The sequence below is a fragment of the Plasmopara halstedii genome (assembly GCF_900000015.1).
Source record: "Plasmopara halstedii genome assembly, contig: Scaffold_110, whole genome shotgun sequence".
NCBI lineage: Eukaryota > Oomycota > Peronosporomycetes > Peronosporales > Peronosporaceae > Plasmopara > Plasmopara halstedii.
Window position 1 is genome coordinate 880,349 of NW_020187031.1, and position 6,000 is coordinate 886,348.

A 6,000-nucleotide genomic window follows, 5' to 3' on the forward strand; every position below is an offset into this window, starting at 1 on the left:
GACCATCTTTTTATATTCTCTGCTGTGTCTATCACAAAAACAACGCCCAACCTAGCTGGTTCCGAGGGCGCCCGCGGGCAGAATTCTTCTTCGTCTTCTGCACGCGGCGCATCCCGGAAAGTTTGTCCTCGGTTTTACGGGAAGCAATCCCAAGCCAGGCGACGGATTTTCTCGTCGAGGAGTTGGAGGAAATCGACTACGAGTCGGACACTCCTTTCCTACCATGGGATGACGAGGAAGATGAAGTGCGCTAACGGCGCGACATGAGCCCAGCTAAAACCCCGCGAACACCATGGTGTTCCCCTCTCGGCTTCTGGGGGAAGTGGTATTGTTACCAATTGCCTCGATGAGGCACAAAAGCAGCAACTGGAAGCTGCTGACAGGGCGGCTCTCCTGCGCTCGTATCCACGTTCTATCTTAGACCCCCGTTTGGAATACGTCTTCCGCTCGGCGGATCCTGCCACAGAAACAAAAGATGCGATCACTCGATCGTTAGGCGTCTACGTAGTCGGGTCTACGGCTACGACACAAGCTGAGCTTGATCAGCATAAAGCTTTATGAGCTCGCTTTTTGGTACCCCATCTGATCCCAATGGGTTGGTACCGCGCTCGACTTCGAGCTTAAAAAGGAGGTGCTTCTGTTCCCACAATGTGAACCATTCCTGTGGTGCTCGCCCCTGGTGAATTCGCGGCAGATAATGATGTGCTCTTTGAGAAATGGGTGCAGCGGAACCGGAAACTATCTTCGCTGTAAGTTAGACAGCGAAGACACAATGAAGTGAACGTGCGCATTGAGCGCCATCCTAGATTTGAGATTGCCAAACTCAAGGCGCAACGCCGACTTCCTCCGTATTGTCGCCCTGCGACATACGGAACGATCCATAACGCTCCTGCTAGCTCTATAGTTTCTCATACGGGTGAGTCTACGTCCACAGCAGCTTAGGGCCATAGCTTGAGTTGAACTCATGGCCCCCCGGCTACTCGGGCTACTGCCGAGAAGCGCGGTGTGCAAGTCGTGAAGCGTTATGATCCTTCTGATCATAAGCGTCTACGACGTCTGGGCAGTCTTGTCAAAGTGGCACTCAAACTCTCACGAGTTCTCGGAGTTTGGGTATCCCCGCCACTTCACAAAGTATTGGGTTAAACCCCGTCGACGACGTCGACCCACACGCCATTTCACGTGGTAGTGGACGCCACTATTCCTATTGGGAAGAGTTGGTGGCGGACGATAACGACTTGGTCGATCGTCGTCCTGTGACTTGCGATGTTCTAGTAGCGTTGGAATGCAAAATCCGCCGTCATCGGCATTCTGCCGAGCGTCTCTCCGAAGTCGTCTACAGCTGTGCGGAGGACCTCGAGGGCCTAAAATACTTTTACTGCCTTGCGTTGAGAATTTTTGTGCCCCGTCAAAGCGGCTCTTATACGTCGAGCAAGCAACTATGTCACTTCGTGTGACGGTGGAGCACCTTGCGCCGTTGGAAACGGAAGTTGTTGCTCTCCGTGCTCGCAACCAGTTGCTGGTTCAACTTCTGGGATGCGGGGCACCTTTAGGCGCCGCCCCGGCGCCAACGCTTCCGCATTCACTTGCACCGGATTCCGGTGCCGCTTAAGCAAGCCCACATAAATCACCGGGTGGGTGCGCATTCTTCTCGAAAGGTTAAGCGTAAAGCTAGGTCTTGCTTGGCCACGAACTTAAAAGGTCCAATAAACTGTGAATGGTGCTTCGTCTTAAAGACAGCTGAGACTGCATGTGCAGGGAGTTTTTGGCGATTCAAAGACCGGGTCTCCGACCTCAATGTTTTTGACATTTCTTCATTCTTTTCCGTCTGCATATTTCTTTTGCATGCCTTGGCTTTCAGCCTTCCCATCGCCCCTGCCCAACATTGACGCCTTTCTCCGTGCGAATCACGACGCAGGAATGGTGCGTGAGGGCAAGTCTCCCCATTTGACACTCACAGTTTGTGTCCGGAAGCCGAACGGCAAGTGACGTATCGTTCACGCTTACAATTAGCTCAACGCTGCCACCATTCCGACACAATCGCCAATTTCTACAAAGGATGTTCTTCAGAACAATAAGTTGGTTGTACCAACTAAAATGCAGCGCACTTAACATGGTCGATGGTTATTACTGTTTGCTCGAGTGATATTCCGCTTGTAGCGGTAATTACTCGGAGCGGGATGCTCTAGGAGTGGCTGGTGATGCCCCAAGAGCTGTCAAATGCACCAGCAACATTAAATAGTCTTGTGACGCAGGTGTTCAGGCCCCATCGGGCGTATGCACAGACAAGCTTTGACAACATCTTCGTCTCCAGTCGTACGAGACACGGGAGGATAGATGAGGAAGACCGCATCATCCATTAAAGAGCGGTGTTGAGTGTATGCACACGAATAAGTTGTATGCTAACGCCGATAACTGCCTTTACGGCACGGAAGAGTGGATACGTGCCACTCCACGCGCATCATAAGGACCTTGCCCAGGAAGCCTCGGACCTCGCCCAGGAAGCCTCGGACCTCGCCCGACCATGCCACTCTTGACATGCAGCAACTGCTTCGAAACGTGAGCAGTGCTCAGTGGGTTAGATACCACTCCACGTGCATCACAAGGACCTCACCCTTGATGCCTCGGCCCTTAGTCAACCATGCCAATCTTGGCCTGCAGCGACTAATACTTAAGCAGTGCTCAGTTACGTGCCAATTCACGTTCAGCCCGCGCTCCACGCTGGGGACTCATGTCCAAGATACGTGTTTGGCAGCTCGAATACTCCGATATCCAGCACATTTACCGTCCCTGTCCAGCGCCTGCACCAATAGCGCTTCTGCTTCCTAGCAGAGGTGGGCTCATGAGTCACTAACGCTCCACCAGGAGACGTGCGCGTAGCGCCCGAGGTCTTCGACCTCCAATCTATTTATGGCTCATGGTGCTCCAGCCATACCATACCAAGAGTAAGGTCATACCTTGCATCCAAGTCTAAGACTAGACAGCGTTTTACGCTACCAAAGTCAAGTAATTCGACACCGAGGCTCACAGGGACCCTCGGCACAGTGACATAAGTCCCCGTTGCTAAGCGAACAGTGACGGTGTCACCCACCCGCGCTTCCAGCATTTCAGCATACAGCTGACTTCCTTCGATTGAGAAGCGTTTAGCACAATTGCTCGACGCACCAGAATCGATAAAGATTCTCCATGGGTTATCAAAGCTCTTCACGTTCGCTTTTACGACCAGCAAGCCCGGCTTGCACAAACGTTGAAGAGCACGCAGCTCTTAGGGGCTGGGCTCTGCTGCCCTCTATCTCTTTACGGATCAACAGAACTCACGTTTTTCTACTAACCAGTCTGGTTTTTCCGCGACAAACCAGACTGGTTAGTGGAAAAACGTTGGTTCGACAAACCGTTACGCACCCTGTGCAAGGGACAACCCGTCCGAAGGTGACGGGTGTCTCCACAAACAAAACACCTTTTGTGTTCAATCGCTGCCTAGCAGCTCGGGGTTTTGCCCTCTTCTCTCATAGCTGAGGTCCATTTGCTCATGCCCGCTTAACGAGCTATGAGGGTGTGCAATCCAACCAAGTCGTGCTGACTTCAAGTTTAAATCGGCAAGTTCACCGCTTCGACGAATGCACACGGGAAACTGGCCACCCCAGTGGGACTCCGAACTGGCGCGGTCAGTTGGACTTTCACTGCGACCGCCTCGGGAAGAGGATCTGCTGCCATACCGGCAATAAGAGTTCTAGAATCTTAAACAAAAAATACTACCTCTTTCCCTGTCGGGAAGCAAGGAACGCGATACGCCTGATAGGCGGCGAGAACACTCGCAGAAGCTAACGCTTCAACTCCTTCCAGAAGGGGAACACAGCTTCAACCGAAGCACCAAACGTTAGAGCCCATTCTCGCGCTCGGCCCCCGAGCATGGAGATAGCCAGCACCACACGATGTTGCTCGTTTTGAAGCATGGCGGATACCAAAGCCATCTCGGCCTCTCTCGCCCAGAGAAGGAGATTCTCTTCATTGTTACCCTCGAAGGTGTTAACTTTCACCATGATCGACCTGGATCGGAAGGTATCATCTGTCGTCGTCGGTGGTGTCATACACGCAGTCGACGCAGACACCTTCTACTGTAAGTGCTCATTTTCATAGTTTGCAAACGCCTCTGGGTGCGCGCTTGTGACCTCGGACTCTTGCGCAACAAGGTGCTCCATGCTCTCAGAGCCGAGCAGGGACATCTGCTTATTAAGCCTGTCCTGCATGCCCCGAAACGAATAGAAGTATTTATCCATTCTTACAGAGGATCAGTCGTAACGATTCAGGCGTAGATTGACTACGAGTGCTACCTAGTTCAGCGAGGCTGCCGCAGATCATTGCTTAGAGGAAGCTAAGCTAAGGTTACCGACCTTAAGTTTTTTGTAAGAACTAGGAGAAGTGTATCGGATCGCAGACCGCTACTTCTAAGTACTGAAGCCTGATAAAGGCAAACGAACGCTTCTGTTTAAAAGCGAAAATGTATTGAGTTGTTTAAGTTGCGGCAGAGCCGCCAATATCAAAAACCCTAGGTTCCCTGATTAGTATTGTCATTCCTCATTAATATAGCAAAACCTAATTGAAATAGTAGTATGCATTAGTTTTGGCAATTCTGCCACGTGGTTGGGTTTTTATTACAATGTAGCAACATGACTGTGTTATTTCACTACCTGTGTAATCCACACCTTTGTACGGTTACATCGTTTTGTGCGACCCACCCTTTCATACCAGGGTACGTGTAACACCGTTGCACTCTTTCCCATCAAAATTGTGAATACCCACAATTCGCATTCAACTGTCGCTTCGTACGAGGCTCGCGTGTCTGAGACACCCTAACGTCCCTAGGACCGTCTCTACATATTCTCTGCTCAATGAGCCCTGTGTACATGACAAGAAAAATAGCCAGCCTAGATGATTCCGAGGGCGCCCGTGGGCAGAGCCCATCTTCGACACCTGCACGCAGTGCAACTCCGGACAGTACATCCGCGGCTTCACGGGAAGCACATCCCAAGCCCTCGGTAACCGGGCGCCACACACCGCGTCCACCACGTGCGACGCATTTCCTTGTCGAGGATTTGGAGGAAGTAGACTTCGAGTCGGTTACTCCTTACCCAGGATGGAAAGCAGAGGAAGGTGAGGTGCGCCAACGGCGCGACTTGAGCCATACTGTGCCCGTTTCCTGACCGATCGACTTCCGGGGTAAGTGGGATTATAACCAATAGCCTCGACGAGGGAAAGGAGCAGCAGCTGAAAGCTGTCCACAAGGCAGCTCTCATGCGCTCGTATTCACGGTCGGTCCTTGATTCTCGTGTGGAATACGGCTTCCGCTCGGCGGTCCCGCTCGCTGCCACAGACGCCGAAAATTAGGAAGGACTGAAGCAAAAGACGCGATCACTCGATCGTTAGGCGTCTACGTAGTCGGGCCCCCGACCACTACACAAGCTGAGCTTGACCAACGAAAAGCTCTACGAGCTTGCTTCTTGGAGTCTCAAAAAATACCAATTGATATGTACCACGCTCAACGAGAAAACGCTCCTGTACCCGCAATGTGGACAATTCCTGTGGTGCTCGCCCCTGGTGAAACCGCTGCAGATGATAAGGAGCTCTTTGAGCGATGGGTGCAGCGGCACCGGAAACGTTCCTCGCTGTCTAACTTACAGCGGAGCCACAAGACGTGGACGTGTGCATAGAACACCATCTTCGATTTGGGTTTGCCGAACACAAGGCGCAACGCCGACTTCCTTTGTATTGTCGCCCTGCAACATATAGAGCAATCCATAACGACCCCGCGAGCTCTGTGGTTTCTCACACGGGCGAAAATACGACCACAGCAGTCTAGGGCCATACCTTGAGCGAAGCGCATGGCCCTTCGGCTCCCCGGGCTACTGCCAAGAAGCGTGGGGCGCGCGACGACGGGGAATGTCATGATTCTTCTGATCATAAGCGTCCACGACGTCTGGGCAGTCTTGTCAAAGTGGCACCTCA